The sequence below is a fragment of the Dendrobates tinctorius genome, unplaced genomic scaffold (assembly GCF_039654945.1).
Source record: "Dendrobates tinctorius isolate UK_male_01 unplaced genomic scaffold, ASM3965494v1 ptg000209l, whole genome shotgun sequence".
NCBI lineage: Eukaryota > Metazoa > Chordata > Amphibia > Anura > Dendrobatidae > Dendrobates > Dendrobates tinctorius.
Genome location: NW_027361876.1, coordinates 10,297,530 through 10,315,011, shown reverse-complemented (window position 1 = coordinate 10,315,011; position 17,482 = coordinate 10,297,530). Strand labels below are relative to the sequence as shown.

General features: G+C 47.1%; 1 protein-coding gene and 1 long non-coding RNA gene across 3 annotated transcripts in view; one reads left to right on the top strand and one right to left on the bottom strand.

Moving 5' to 3' along the window:
* Positions 1 to 17,482, top strand: part of LOC141058119 (uncharacterized) — a 157,669-nt gene that overhangs the window by 1,674 nt on the left and 138,513 nt on the right. For both annotated transcript variants that reach the window (XR_012222103.1, XR_012222102.1), the window contains exon 2: positions 14,911 to 15,003. This is a non-coding gene — a long non-coding RNA (uncharacterized lncRNA). The remainder of the gene's footprint in view (positions 1 to 14,910; positions 15,004 to 17,482) is intronic.
* The window catches only part of EPYC (epiphycan), a 74,023-nt gene that overhangs the window by 25,158 nt on the left and 31,383 nt on the right, over positions 1 to 17,482 (bottom strand). The window lies entirely within an intron of this gene.

Sequence of the window (17,482 nt, the reverse complement as noted above, 5' to 3'; positions counted from 1 at the left end):
TTGTTGTAATTTTTTTAAATATTGTTTAATACTGTCTAATTACGTGAATAAAATTTTTGATACTTATATACACATATTGTATAGCACTCCATTTTTTCAGATTTATATATTATTGTAGTACTATATGGGGGCACATAAACATATAATATCAAAAAAATGTTCCCAGCCTTTTTGAGACTTAGTCAGTCATTCTCTGTGAGTTTATTTTCTCTTCCCATAATGGGCCCAACATGATGCTCCATATATAATAGGTTAAATATATATAAAAAAATTATATCAAAAAGACACACACATAACAAAACAGAATGTTCCTAACAGTGGTACCAGTTACATGTACAAAGTAAGAAATATACCAGTACAAGGTCAAATACTGAATAGGACAAGTAACCCCACTAGCCTGATAATCAAGTCAAAACGCAAGTGCCATGACTAGTACGAAATAGTTTACTGAGAAAGATGCAACAAAGTCAATACTTACAGATAAGATGTTATGTAAATAGAAGCGGGTCAAGTACATGTGTCCTGGTCCACCAGCCCCATCACACGTTTCACCCAAAGGCTTCGTCAGGGGGCCCCCTGATGAAGCCTTTACACCAGTTTTGTCAGGAGGAATGGGCCCAAATTCTGACCAACTATTGTCAGAAGCTTGTGGAAGGATATCCCAAACGTTTGACACAAGTCATTAAGTTTAAAGGCAACAGTACCAAATACTAATGAAATGTATGCAAAATTTTGACTTTGCAGTAAGTAATTAAAAAAAGCCTTAAAACAACCTCTCTCATTATTCTAGCATTTGGCAAATATTAATAACTAGATGGCAGCCCGTTGCTATTGCATTGGAAGGGGTTAATGTCATGATGGGGGCAGGCTTTGCAGCCTTGAGAATCTCTCCCCCCAATGTGCTCACCCAGCTAGCCACTCTTTCTTTCTCCATGTGCTGACTTCTCTCATCTGTGCTCTCTTCTTTGACCTGTCTACCCCATGTGCTATCCCCCTTGTCTGTTGTCTCTCTCCTTCCTGTGCTGTGATCTCCCCTCATGTGCTGTCCCGTTTCAGCTGTCTCCCCCCTGTGCTCTGTCTGTCTCACCCCTGTGAGCTTTCTCTCTCCCCCATCTGCTGTCTTCTCTCATGTCATCTTTTGTTTTACCTATGTACACCATCACTAAACTGTCAGTGCACAGCATGTCAGGAGGAATTTCTATTTAAAGGGGTTTTCCCAGGAACGAAAGTTCATTTTAAAAATTGTCTGTGTCTGACTGTGTACAGAACATACCACAGCTCCTGGGCAGGGGAGGAAGCAAAAGACAATATTGACATTACAGCAGGAGATCGCAGAGGATACATTTTGTGAGGTAAAATAATGTTTAAAAACAGTCAGTGAAATATTTTACCTCATAAAATGAAGCCTCTGTGATCCCCTGCTGTAATGTCAGTATTGTCTTTTGCTTCCTCCCCTGCCCTGGAGATGTGGTATGCTCCGTACACGGTCAGACACAGACAATTTTTAAAATGAACTTTCATTTGTGGGGAAAACCCCTCTAATGTGACTGGCTTCCTCTGCCTGTAGACACGTCGCATATCTGCTGCCGTGATCAGCCGAATGATTTACTGCGCCTGGGCGGAATTCACGCGGGCGCAGTGTGACGGTGTTCCACTGGTGGTACCATGCAAGAGGCTGCATGAGTAAGTGAGAGTGTGTATGGTGCGACGGTGTTTTGCTGGTGGTACCACGCAATAGGTTTGTACCTGCAGCAGTTTCCATATTGAGACACCCATCACTTGGGTGTCCCAATATGGCAGTCGGTAAACTTCCTCCGCTTGGAATTCTGGGATACGGTGACATTTGGACAGAAGAGGAAATGAAAACATTACAAGGCAATTATATAGATAGATTATGGGAATCCTAATTGACCTAAAACGGGAAAGGTTTATTCTCATTTCATGTCAGATATTGAGAAAAACATTCATGTGTCTTTTTACATAGTGTATGTAAACTTCTAATTTCAACTGTATATAGAAATATATCTCTTTGCACCAGTACTAGTGTTGAGCAAACTGATACTGCAATATCGGGTATCGGCCGATATTCGCGGTATCGGAGTTCCGATACTTTTAGAATATTGAATACCGGAATCGGAAGTTCCCATAATGCAATGAGCCAGTTTGATTTTATTCAACCAATGAGGAATCCTAAGAAGTGTGGGCACATCCTGTTATGCATGTTAGGCATGTTAACTAATGGCATGGCTGTGATTGGCTGCTGAAATGAAGTCATGATGCACTATAAAGGCCGCCACCGCCATTTTGGGTTCACTCTGCTGTGAATTTACTTAGGGACAGGACGCTGCTGTTCTGACTCTGAGGGACAGTTTGAGCTAGCGATTTGCTTTATTGTGCTTTACCCAGGCTACTTTAGCAACCGCTGTGTGAGAAGCTTTCTTTTGCCTTGCAGCGCTGTTCACGGCTGTCTGCGAGGTCTCTGTGTGTGAGTGCAGCTCACGCTGTAGTGTGTTCTGCAGCCACCTCCGGTTGTAGTCCACTCAGTGTGCATTACTGCCTCATACATTGTCCGTTTTTGCATTAGTGCTGCTCATTTTTCCAGATTTCTCCTATTAGTGTGGTTCCATCCGTATCCAGCTAGAATATTTGCAAACACTATATAGGAGTAGATAGAGGAGCCTTTCTGCTGGCTTGTGCCCTGCAGCCCCAGCCACATTAGTATTAGCCTATTGCATTGTAGGTTACCTTCCTGCATTATAATAGCTACAAAAAGTTTGTGATACTATCGGTTCTATATCTTTGGGCACATCCAGTGTCTTTTTGTGAAAAAAAAAGTTAGTAAAGTTCACCAAACACTCCACTTTACAGTTGTGTAGGCCACATTAGCTCATATTAAAGTCTAGTCCACACTTTATAAAATTAGTGTTTCTTATACCTGTTAGCAGCTGTTCAGGAATAAGCTCACTAAGCCCTTAATACTTTTCTGCCTATCTTTACAAGTCTACCAAGATGAAGAAGGCAGGGAGTAAGGCACATGGTCGTGGGTGTGGAGTTATTGCAGGGAGAGGACGTGGGGATTCTGTGCCTGCTGCGGGCACCAGTGACTCAGCATCCCCCAGTTTTCCCAGGGAACAGTCCTTCATGCGCAGCTTTGCAGGAGCGCGCCATACCCCACTGCTGCGGGACGAACAAATTGAAGTCGTTGTCGGATGGATGGCAGCTAACGCATCAACTTCAATTAGTTCCAGATCCTCTCAGGTCCAGCGCACTGAAGAGCACCCATCTGTCTCTTCACCACCTGCCAAATTGCCCAGGCAGTCAGAGAGCCCTGGACAGGAGCCATCTCTACTTCTGTTCTCTGAATCTGTTGGCTTGGAAAGAGGGGGCCAGCCAAGCAGCATTTGAGAATTTGAAGAAGAGGTAGTATGCAGTGATGCGCAACAGCTTTGTCTCTCTGAATCTGAAGAGGCGGGTGGGCCAGTGCCTATGGTCAGCACTAGAGTTGAGCGATACCGTCCGATACTTCAAAGTATCGTATCGGATGGTATCGGCCGATCTTTAAAAAAAGTATCGGTATCGCCGATTCCGATACCGGAAGTCCCATTCAAGTCTATGGGACTTCCGGTATCGGAATAAGAAAAACCCTTTCCTGCCCTTGTACAGCCTCTCTGGGGTCTGTACGGGCCTTTCGGGGGGCTGTGCCGGCCTGCCAGGGGGTCTGTGCAGGCTCCGGTGGTCTGTGCCGGCCTGCCGGTGGTCTGTGCAGGCTCCGGGGGGCTGTGCCGGCCTGCCGGGGGGCTGTGCAGGCTCCGGGGGGCTGTGCCGGCCTGCCGGGGGGCTGTGCCGGCCTGCCGGGGGGCTGTGCAGGCTCCGGGGGGCTGTGCCGGCCTGCCGGGGGGCTGTGCCGGCCTGCCGGGGGGCTGTGCAGGCTCCGGGGGTCTGTGCAGGCATCGTCCGATGGGACTACAAGTCCCATCGGGCGATGCCTGCTACCATGACAGTGATTGACACATTAGCCAATGATGGGACAGTAGTAGTCCCATCATCCGGCTAATGTGTTAAATGTAAAAAAAAAAAAAAAAAAAAAAAAAAAAATTACATGCTACATACATACAACATGCATACTACATACATGCTACATACATGCTACATTCATATTACATACTACATACATGCTACATTCATACTACATAAATACTACATGCAACATACATACTACATATATACTACATGCATGCTACATACATACTGCATGCTACATACATACTACATATATACTACATACATACTACATGCATGCTACATGCATGCTACATGCTACATACATAACACATATATACTACATGCATGCTACATACATACTGCATGCTACATACATACTACATACATACTACATACATACTACATGCATGCTACATACATGCTACATACATACTGCATGCTACATACATACTACATACATACAACATGCATACTACATACATACTACATACATGCTACATTCATACTACATACTACATACATGCTACATTCATACTACATAAATACTACATGCAACATACATACTACATATATACTACATGCATGCTACATACTTACTGCATGCTACATACATACCACATATATACTACATACATACTACATGCATGCTACATGCATGCTACATGCTACATACATAACACATATATACTACATGCATGCTACATACATACTACATGCTACATACATACCACATACATACTACATACATACTACATACATGCTACATACATACTGCATACATACTGCATGCTACATACATACTACATACATACTACATACATACTACATGCATGCTACATGCATGCTACATACATACTACATACATACTACATACATACTGCATGCTACATACATACTACATATATACTACATACATACTACATGCATGCTACATACATACTACATATATACTACATGCATGCTACATACATGCTACATACATACTACATATATACTACATACATGCTACATACATACTACATGCTACATACATACTACATACATGCTACATACTACATACATACTACATGCTACATACATACTACATACATACTACATGCATGCTACATACATACTACATATATACTACATGCATGCTACATACATACTACATGCTACATACATACATACTGCATGCTACATACATACTACATGCATACTACATGCATGCTACATACATACTACATGCATGCTACATGCATGCTACATACATACTACATGCTACATACATACCACATATATACTACATACATACAATACATTCATACAATACATACATAGACATACAGTACATATAACATAGAGTAACATACTTACCAATACTTGTCACATTGTTCCCCGAAGCCATTGTCTTTTCCGGGATAAATATTAACATAACAAACCACAAAAATACTCACCCACGATCCGAAGCAGTCCACGAGTGTGTCCCACGACGATCTTGGGTAGAGAACTGCAGCATCAGCTGTTGCTGCCGTTCTCTACGGGCTGCAGGAATCCAATGACGGAAGGTAGGTATCCTTCCGCACTGTATTCCTCCGCCAAAAAAAAAAAAAGTCCCTAGTCTCACTTTATGCCATTGCTGTGTGGGAAATTCCCACACAGCAATGGCATAAAGTGAGACTAGGGACTTTTTTTTTTTAAGTGGCGGAGGAATACAGTGCGGAAGGATACCTACCTTCCGTCATTGGGTTCCTGCAGCCCGTAGAGAACGGCAGCATCATCTGATGCTGCAGTTCTCTACCCAAGATCGTCGTGGGACACACTCGTGGACTGCTTCGGATCGTGGGTGAGTATTTTTGTGGTTTGTTATGTTAATATTTATCCCGGAAAAGACAATGGCTTCGGGGAACAATGTGACAAGTATTGGTAAGTATGTTACTCTATGTTATATGTACTGTATGTCTATGTAAGTATTGTATGAATGTATTGTATGTATGTAGTATATATGTGGTATGTATGTAGCATGTATGTAGCATGCAGTATGTATGTAGTATGTATGTAGTATGTATGTAGCATGCATGTAGTATGTATGTAGCATGCATGTAGTATATATGTAGTATGTATGTAGCATGTAGTATGTATGTAGCATGCATGTAGTATGTATGTAGTATATATGTGGTATGTATGTAGTATGTATGTAGTATGTATGTAGCATGCATGTAGTATGTATGTAGTATGTATGTAGTATGTATGTAGCATGCAGTATGTATGTATTATGTATGTAGTATGTATGTAGCATGCATGTAGTATGTATGTAGTATGTATGTAGTATGTATGTAGCATGCAGTATGTATGTAGTATGTATGTAGTATGTATGTAGCATGCATGTAGTATGTATGTAGCATGCATGTAGTATGTATGTAGTATGCATGTAGTATGTATGTAGTATGTATGTAGTATGTATGTAGCATGCATGTAGTATGTATGTAGTATGTATGTAGTATGTATGTAGCATGCAGTATGTATGTAGTATGTATGTAGCATGCATGTAGTATGTATGTAGCATGCATGTAGTATGTATGTAGTATGTATGTAGCATGCAGTATGTATGTAGCATGTATGTAGTATGTATGTAGTATGTATGTAGCATGCATGTAGCATGTATGTAGCATGCATGTAGTATGTATGTAGTATTTTTTTTTTTTTTAACATTTAACACATTAGCCGGATGATGGGACTACTACTGTCCCATCATTGGCTAATGTGTCAATCACTGTCATGGTAGCAGGCATCGCCCGATGGGACTTGTAGTCCCATCGGACGATGCTTGCACAGACCCCCGGACATCAGCACAGCCCCCCGGCAGGCCGGCACAGCCCCCCGGCAGGCCGGTACAGACCCCCACAGGGTGCACAGACCACCGGCAGGCCGGCACAGCCCCCCGGCAGGCCGGTACAGACCCCGGGCAGTCCACACAGCCCCCCGGCAGGCCGGCACAGCCCCCCGGCAGGCCGGCAGAGACCCCCGGAAGGCCCGAAATGACGGCGCATCATGATGCGCACACACCGCGCATCATGATGACGTCAGGCTGTCAATCAACTGAACTTCCGATTCCGATGCCGAATTCCGATATTGAAAAAATATCGGAAGTCGGTATCGGAATTCCGATACAGCAAGTATCGGCCGATACCCGATACTTGCGGTATCGGAATGCTCAACACTAGTCAGCACACCTCAGTATGCTTCTGATGATGAGACTCAGATGCCACTTTCTGGTGCGTACTGTGCTGTCGAGACTACACAGGAGAAGCAGTTGTTTGAAGAGGGTAGTGTAGATGATGAGGTCCTTGACCCATCATGGTGTGAGGTACAGGAAGGTGATGGGAGCAGCTCTGAGGAAGAGATTCCCCGAACGGCCAAAAAAGGAGGGAGAGGGAGGGGGCAGACTCGGTTGCCTGTAGCCTTCACTTCGGCACCCATTAGGAGCATGCCTCTTCCAAAACCCAAAACGGGCGCTCCCAAGACTTGCAATGCCTGGTCCTTTTTTGACACAGTTGCATATGACATTTGCTTTGTCAAATGCAAGCTGTGTAATCAGAAAGTGAAAAGAGGGAAAAGTGTCAGCAACCACAATGCCACAAATATGTGGAAACATGTGCGGACCAAGCACGTGGTGGATTTACAAAGACACACTGAAGACCTAGGCCAACCTACAGTGCCACCTACCACCTCTTCAGCTCATGTTGTAGTCTCTTCCTCCAGCTCACACACAGCTGGTTCGGCTTCCTCACAGGATCGCCATGGAAGAACCTCTGGCACTGTTATACAGAGACACAGTGTCATTCCACCCACAGCACCACGTTCCCTGTCATCCTCACACTCCCAGGCCAGTCTACAGCCATCGATAGCACAGGCATGGGAGAAAAGTCGCCCATACTCGGCAAACCACCCCTGAGCACAGGCTCTGAATGCTGGCTTTGCAAAACTACTGTCCCTTGAAATGCTCTCATTCAGCCTGGTGGAAACTGGCACATTCCGTAACTTCATGGCAATGGCAGTCCCACAATACAACGTGCCCAGCCACTTTTATTTCAGCAGGCAAGCCGTCCCTGTCCTGCAAAAGCATGGGAAGGGAAAAATTGAACATGCGCTACTAAACACCGTCAGTAGCAAGGTCCACCTGACCACCGATGCGTGGACCAGTAACCATGGACAGGGACGATATCTTTCCCTCACTGCCCATTGGGTAAATGTTGTGGAGCCGGGTACAGATCTTGAGAGTGGCGCTGTACGTGTTCTGCTAACTCCAAGGATTGCAGGAATCCAGTCTGTACACATTGACTCCTCCTCATACTCCAGTTCCTTTGAATCAGTGCTGCACGAGCCGTCACAGTCTACCTCCACATGGACCCGTGAACGCTTACCTGTTACGACCGATATGAGCACAGCCGTGGCCAAACGTCAACAGGACGTATTGAAATTAATTTCTTTGGTGAATCGAAGCCACACAGCGCAGGAGCTCTGGAATGCCATCAAGCAGAAGAGCGACGTGTGGTTTATGCCAGCGAATCTCCAGCCAGGCATGGTAGTGTGTGACAATGGCCGAAATCTGGTGGCAGCTCTGGGCCTAGGCAACCTTACTCACATCCAATGTCTGGCACATGTGCTCAACTTGGTCGTGCAGAGTTTTTTAAGGGACTATCTGGATCTTGATGCACTGCTGCACAAGGTCCGCATAGAGTGCGCTCACTTGTGGCGTTCCAGCATGGCAAGATCGCGCATTGCAGCTCTGCAGCGCCAATTACACCTTCCGGAACATCGCATCATATGTTACCTACCCACCAGGTGGAATTCAACGTTACATATGTTGGAGAGGTTGTGTGAGCAGCAGGCAGCAGTAATGGAGTACCAGCTGCATCAGGCGCAAACAAGTCGCACTGCGCACCGTTCACACTTCACCACCACTGAGTGGGCCTCTATGAAGGACATCTGCCACGTTTTGCGTGCCTTCAATGATTCCACGCGAATGGTGAGTGCAGATGATGCACTAGTCAGCATGATTATCCCCCTTATCTGCCTGCTTGAAAAAACACTGCAAGCACTAAGGGAGGAGGTTGTGGAAGAGGTGGAGGATGAGGAGTCACAAATGCCATCTGCTTCTGGACAGTCTGTGCAACGTGGTTCCTCACAAAGGCCTAGGCGGGGACACTTTGTGTTAGGACTGGCGGAACGCACAAAATTATAAAATAATAGTAGGTGCGTTCGCAGCCCGGGGTCCACCGTGCAGAGGTGGTACACTGCTGCTAGGTAATGGCGGAAGAATAGAGTGGCGTAAAAACCGTCAAACGTGGGTTACGTCACCCAATGTGAACAGGAGCGGACTCTGTTAGTTCACAGAGCCACACAGCCGTTGAACATGGATGCCAGAGCCTGTTTAACTCACAGAGCCCACCAAAGAGCGCACAGCAAGCGGCCACAGAACTCTACCCAAGGACACAGGGTTAGAGTCCTTCTAGGCCCACTGAGCGCGTGGCGTCGCTGCCACGAGCGCCACTGTAGATGCTGACTATGGAGTGCGGAGCATGGGGCACTGAGGCATGCCGCGTCACTGATGATGGCTAATGCCTGACTCAAACTCTGACCTATCTACACCTAAGCCTGGGCGCTAGCAGGCTAGGTTGCACAACACATGCGTACCAAGGGTAGGGGTTTCATAATGAGTCAGTCGCCAGAGACATTTATACGTGCATACACCACTCACTCCTTATAGACTGAAAATACAGGCTATCCTAGCGCATGGCTGTACAGCCATGCAAACCTTTTATAGCCGCGAGCGTCCGGGACCTTCCTGGCTTCTCGGATGGGCCAATCTGAACACGAGCGACCTGAGCACGTGACCTTCGATCTCCAATGGGAAATCACTCCATGGGCATGCTCAGTGGCCTGACATGGGGACTTAGTCCCTGGAGAATCTCAATGCTGAGCAGCATATATTGCCATAGCTGTGCCAGAGGTAGCAGCAGCAAGCACACCCACGGAGCTGGTCTGGGCAGAGCTCCTGGACCGACGAGGTTTGCTGAGCAACCTCCTCTGTGGCTGGAGAGGAATGGGAGACCGCTGGAAGTAAGGCTCAGGATTCTCGCTGTGCAGCAACAGAAATCCGACGCCTAACATTACTTCCCCCCCCTAGGGCCCGCCTCACTCCGCTCAAATTCCACAATGAGAAGAGGAGCGTGGATGTTCTCCACCAGCTCCCAGGTCCGAGCCTCTGGACCATGACCCTTCCAATCCACCAAGTAAAACTTTTTGCCCCGCATCATCTTGGATCCCACGATGGCATTGACCTCAAACTCGTCTGACGACAGGTCTGATGTCCCGTCAGATGGCTCAGAAAACTGGGACATGTGCATCGGCTTAAGGAGAGACACATGAAACATGTCCGAGATAGCCAAGTGTGGCGGAAGAGCCAGGCGGTAGACCACAGAGTTGATCCGCTCGAGGACATTGAAAGGGCCAATATAGCCTGATGCAAACTTAGCGGATTCCACCCGCAGCCTGATGTTTCGAGCGGAGAGCCACACTAAGTCGCCAGGAGCGAAGATTAGAGCGGAGGACCTCATTCTCTCCTTGGAGGCCCAGATAGCATCCTGCGTGCGATCCCAAATGTCACGTGCCTCCACCGCCCAGTCTGCCACCCTAGAGTCGGTGGATGACATGGGCATGGGCACGGGGATGCGCGGATGCTGGCCATAATTTAAGAGGAATGGGGTCTGACCGGTGGAGTCGGCCACAGCGTTGTTCAAGGTGAACTCCGCCCACGGCAGCAAGGGTGCCCAATCATCCTGCCTGGCCGAGACAAAATGTCGCAGATATGTCACCAGGGACTGGTTGGCTCTCTTAACCAACCCATTCGTCTCGGGATGATAGGCCGAGGAGAGATTTAGCTCTATGCTGAGCAGAGAACAGAGCTCTATCCAGAACCGAGACGCAAACTGAGGACCCCAGTCGCTGACAATCTTATCCGGCATGCCGTGCAGGAAGAAAACATGTTTAATAAACAACGCTGCCAGGCCCCGTGCAGAAGGTAGCCGAGAGAGTGGTACCAGATGCACCATCTTGGAGAAATGATCGGTGACCACCCAAATGATGGTGCTGCCACTGGACTTGGGCAGACCCACCACAAAGTCCATACCGACCATCTCCCAGGGCCTGTCAGCAACCGGCAGAGGGTAGAGTAACCCAGCGGGCCGCTGCAGAGAGGGCCGATTCTGGGTGCAAGAGACGCACGCTCGTATATAGTCCCTGACGTCACTGGCCATATTTGGCCACCAGTACGTCCTCGCCAGAAGCTCAGAGGTCCGTTTGGTCCCAAAATGTCCACCCAGCCTGGACGAATGAGCCCAAGAGAGGACCTCCGGTCGCAGATGGGCAGGGACAAAAGTCTTGCCCGGAGGTACAGACTCGAGGGCGACCGGAGCCACGGTCCTCATGCTCTCAGATGGGACTATCAGCCGAGGCTCCTCCTCCTCCGATGACACCACGGAACAGGAGAGATCATCGGCCCGGACGTTTTTCTCCCCAGAGAGAAAATGCAGGGTGAAGTGGAAACGGGAGAAGAGCAAGGACCATCGGGCCTGGCGAGAATTCAGCCGCTGGGCTGTTTGTAAATAGACCAAATTCTTGTGGTCGGTGAACACCTGGAAAGGGTGGCGAGCCCCCTCCAGGAGGTGTCTCCACTCTGAAAAGGTCAACTTTATTGCTAGCAAATCCCTGTCCCCGTGGAATAATTCCTCTCCGCCGGTGTGAAGGTCCTGGAGAAGAAGAAGCATGGGTGCTTCCGACCTTGTGAGTCCTTCTGGAACAGGACCGCTCCAGCACCGACAGAAGAGACATCCACCTCCAGAATGAAGGGTTTATCCACATCGGGGCAATGTAGAATGGGAGCGCTAGCGAAATGGGATTTAATAGAGGAGAAGGCCTTGGAGACAGGTTCTGACCACAACTTGGGGTTTGCACCCTTCTTGGTGAGGGCTACCAAGGGCGCTACCAAAGTTGAGAAGTAGGGAATGAATTGGCGATAGTAATTTATGAACCCCATAAAGCGCTGCACCGCTTTGAGAGAATGGGGTTCCTGCCAATCCATCACCGCCTGTAGCTTGGCAGGATCCATGGCCAAACCCTGGGCTGAGATGATATAGCCCAAGAAAGGCAAGGACTCCTGCTCAAACACAAACTTCTCCAACTTGGCATAGAGGGAGTTTGCCCGCAGAAGGTCGAAAACTTTGCAAACATCTCTCCGGTGGGAGTCAATATCTGGAGAGTAGATGACAATATCATCCAGATAGACTACTACCAAGGTGGTAAGCATATCCCGGAAGATATCGTTCACAAAGTCTTGGAAGAAGGCTGGGGCATTACAGAGCCCGAAGGGCATCACCAGATATTCATAGTGCCCGTCTCTGGTGTTAAATGCCGTCTTCCATTCGTCCCCATCGCGGATGCGAATCAGGTTCTAAGCCCCCCGCAGATCAAGTTTGGTAAACACTCTCGCTCCCCGTAGCCTATCAAACAGTTCCGATATCAGGGGTAGAGGATTCTTATTCTTAACGGTGTTTGCGTTAAGACCCCTGTAATCGATGCAAGGACGTAGTTCCCCACTCTTCTTCTGGGCGAAGAAGAATCCCGCCCCCGCTGGTGACACTGACTTCCTAATGAATCCTCTTGCCAGATTCTCCCTGATGTATTGAGACATGGCCTCTGTCTCCGGGAGAGATAGGGGATAGACTCGACCCCGGGGAGGCTCAGCACCAGGCAAGAGGTCAATAGGACAGTGATAGGGCCGATGCGGTGGAAGTGTCTCCACCGCCTTTTTGGAGAACACGTCCGCATACTGTCGATAGTGTTTGGGAAGTGAGGAAAGATCTGCGGGGACCTCGGTGGAGGCAAACTGGACGCATTCCCTCAGACATCTACCCTCACATGACTTACTCCAACCAAGAATTCTCCCCGAGGACCACTCTATATGGGGAGAGTGATACCGCAACCAGGGGACCCCTAGATGGACCTGGTCGATACCCTCGGGCATGACGAGGAGGGAAATCGTCTCCTGATGAGATGGAGACACCGAGAGTAACAGTGGAGCGGTTTGGTGGGTAATCTGTGAGGGCAGAGTTGCGCCATTCACTACTCTGACGGTGACTGGCTTGGACATCATAAGCAGTTGTATCACGTGCCGTTGAGCGAAGGCAGATGACATAAAATTGCCCTCCGCTCCGGAATTTATGCAAACCTCCACCGCCAGAGTGGAAGAACCAAACCCAAGTGTCCCCTTAAAGGACAACTTGTAGGAAAACGCCGCGGATTCTAGTGAGCCACCTCCTACGGCCACTAGGGGCGAGCATCTTACCAGCCACTCTGGGCACTGGTTGTCAAAGTGACCGGACTGCCGGCAACCATGACAGATCACAGGGGCTCGAGCGGGCCGGGGCCTGGATCCCTCACGGGAAGCCCCCTGACGCTCGGACGCCCGATCGGGAGATTCCAGAGGTTTAGCAAAACAGGGTGCCAACCTAAACCTCTGCCTACACTGGGTCCTCTCCAACCTTTGCTCTGCAAAGCGAAGGTCTATATGGGTGGAGACGGTGATAAGCTCCTCCAGTGTAGCAGGAATCTCCCTGGTGGCCAGAGCGTCCCTCACATGGCCAGCCAAACCTCTCCAGAATGCCGGAATGAGGACCTTATATGGCCACTCTAATTCCGAGACCAGTGTCCAGAACTGGATGGCAAAGTGGCTGACCATGGACGAACCCTGAGACAATGCCAGCAGCCGGAGCACGGTGTCATGGGTGACTCGCGGTCCCAGGAAGACATGCTTCAGAGTGTCCATGAACCGAGAGGCACTCTGCACCACATGATCACCACGCTCCCACAGCAGTGTGGCCCACTCCAAAGCCCTGCCCGACAAGAGGGAAATAATAAATCCCACTTTGGCCTGCTCGGAGGGGAATCGTGCTGCCAGCAACTCCAGTTGTATCGAGCACTGGCTCATGAAACCCCTACAAGAGGCACTATCACCTGAGAACTTCTCGGTCAGTGGGAGGTGGGACAAAGTCGGGGCAGGGATGGCAGTGGTCACACGAGAGACAGCCTCTGTGGCTGCCTGAACAGCGACCACAGTAACATCCGCAGCTGAGGCTGGACGCTCGAGAGCCGCCAACCTGCCCTGCAGCTGCCGGATGTACTGCAGCAGTCGCTGTTCGTCTGCCATTACTAGCCAGACCCTGGCACTAGGATAATGTTAGGACTGGCGGAACGCACCAAATAATAGTAGGTGCGTTCACTTCCCGGGGTCCACAGTGCAGAGGTGGTACACTGAGCTATGTCATGGCGGAAGAATAGAGCGGCGTAAAAACAGTCACACGTGGGTTACGTCACCCAATGTGTTAATTTACAGAGCCGCACAGCTGCTGAACGTGGCTAAACGGGTGTCGGGGATCAGCAGGGCACTCCGTTTCACATTTGACAAGGGTAAGTGGCAGTTTACATTTCCAGTGATTCTCTAGGGGTCATGCAGCATTATTTATGCAGATATATGTAGGGCTTACATGGACATGCACCTATTTCTGGCACCCTATTTAATTTTGCACATGCACTTTCTTTGTATCTAGCATTCATGCAGATTTAGCCATTGGGCTTTTCATGTTTCCATGCAGGGTGTCTCATTACTCTGTCTATAGCTTACGGGTTGCCTTGCTGTCTGTCTTTGGATGTTCCTCCTTTCTACCTGTCTGATTTTTGCAATATAAAGGTATGATGCTTTATTGATTTTGCATAAATAAAATTTGTTTATGGTCTTTTTTAACACTTTTTCTTTGTGATTTATGGCTACTCTGGTTTCTCTTTTGTTTCCATATGTACTACTGAGTACAGACTGATACTACAGGATTCCTCTCCTCCAACATTCTCAGAGAAGTGTATCTACAGTGGAGAAAACAGAGTGACCACGATGGTGTCCTTACTGAGGTACTTGAAGTGTTACAGTGACTCTTCATGTCTTGGGCCCTTTCCAGCTGTACCAGCTGCATATGTTCTATGTGTTACCCTGGGGTCATGCACATTAAATTCTACTATCAGAGACTGACAGATGTTAACTCCTTAACCCCTTAAGCCCCAAGGGTGGTTTGCACGTTAATGACCAGGCCAATTTTTACAATTCTGACCACTGTCCCTTTAATAACTCTGAAACGCTTCCATGGATCCCAGTGATTCTGACAATGTTTTCTCGTGACATATTGTACTTCATGTTAGTGGTAAAATTTCATTCAAATAACTTGCGTTTATTTGTGAAAAAAATGGAAATTTGGCGAAAATTTTGAAAATTTCGCAATTTTCCAACTTTGAATTTTTATGCCCTTAAATCACAGAGATATGGCACACAAAAAACTTGATAAGTAACATTTCCCACATGTTTACTTTACATCAGCACAATTTTGGAACCAAAATTTTTTTTTGTTAGGAAGTTATAAGGGTTAAAAATTGACCAGCGATTTCTCATTTTTGCAACACCATTTTATTTTTACGGACCACATCACATTTGAAGCCACTTTGCGGGGTGTATATGATAGAAAATACCCAAAAGTGACACCATTCTAAAAACTGCACCCCTTAAGGTGCTCAAAACCACATACAAGAAGTTTATTAACCCTTTAGGTGCGTCACAGGAATTTTTTGAATATTTAAAAAAAAATGAACATTTAACTTTTTTTCACGAAAAAAATACTTCAGGTTCAATTTTTTTTATTTTACCAAGGGTAACAGGAGAAATTGGATGGCAAAAGTTATTGTGCAATTTGTCCTGAGTACGCTGATACCTGATATGTGGGGGGGGACCACTGTTTCGGCGCATGGCAGACCTCAGCAGGGAAGGAGCGCCGTTTGACTTTTTCAATGCAAAATTGGCTGGAATTCAGATCGGACGCCATGTCGCGTTTGGAGAGCCCCTGATGTACCTAAACAGTGGAAACCCCCCCACAAGTGACCCCATTTTGGAAACTAGACCCCCCAGGGAACTTATCTAGATATGTGGTGAGAACTTTGAACCCACAAGGGCTTCACAGAAGTTTATAACATACAGCCGTACAATTAAAAAATCATATTTTTTCCACAAAAATGATCTTTTCACCCTCAATTCTTATTTTTCCAAGGGTAACAGGACACTAAAAGATATTGTGCAATTTGTCCTGAGTATGCTGATACCCCACATGTGGGGGTAAACCACTATTTGGGCGCATGGCAGAGCTCGGAAGGGAAGCAGCGCCATTTGACTTTTTGGCTGGAATTGAGATCGGACACCATGTCGCGTTTGGAAAGCCCCTGATGTACCAAAACAGTAGAAACCCCCCACAAATGACACCATTTTGGAAACTAGACCCCCCAAGGAACTTATCTAGATGTGTGGTGAGCACTTTGAACCCCCCAGTGCTTCACAGAAGTTTATAACGACCGGGCGTGAAAATAAAAATATCGTATTTTTTCAACAAACATCATCTTTTAGTCCCCATTTTTTTATTTTCCCAAGGGTAACAGGAGAAATTGGACGCCAAAAGTTGTTGTCCAATTTGTCCTGAGTACGCTGACACCCCATATGTGGGAGAAAACTACTGTATTGGCACACATTGGGGCTTGGAAGGGAAGTAGTGACGTTTTGGAATGCAGACTTTGATGGAATGGTCTGCGGGTGTCATGTTGCCTTTGGAGAGCCCCTAATGTACCTAAACAGTGGAAACCCCCCACAAATGACCCCATTTTGGAAACTAGACCCCCTAAGGAACTTATCTAGATGTGTGTTGAGCACTTTGAACCCCCAAGGGCTTCACAGAAGTTTATAATGCCAGGGCATGAAAATAAAAAAATTGTATTTTTTCCACAAACATGATCAATTAGTCTCCAATTTTTTTATTTTCCCAAGGGTAACAGGAGAAATTGGACCCCAAAAGTTATTGTCCAATTTGTCCTGAGTATGCTGATACCTCATATGTGGGAGAAAACTACTGTATGGGCACACGTCGGGGCTCGGAAGGGAAGTAGTGACATTTTGGAATGCAGACTTTGATGGATTGGTCTGTGGGTGTCATGTGCGTTTGGAGAGCCCCTGATGTACCTAAACTATTGAAACTCCCCACAAGTGACCCCATTTTGGAAACTAGACCCCCCACGGAACTTATCTAGATGTGTGGTGAGCACTTTGAACCCCCAAGTGCTTCACAGAAGTTTATAACGCCTGGGCGTGAAAATAAAAAAATGGTGGCTCGTTTTTTGCCGGACAAGATGACGTTTTCAGCGGTTCCATGGATATTTATATGCGTCTTTTTGATCACGCGTTATTGCACTTTTTGTTCGGTGGTATGATAATAAATCATTATTTTTTGCTTCGTTTTTTATTATTTTTTTTAAGGGGTTCGCTAAAGGGGTTAACTAATGGGACAGTTTTATAGGGCGGGTC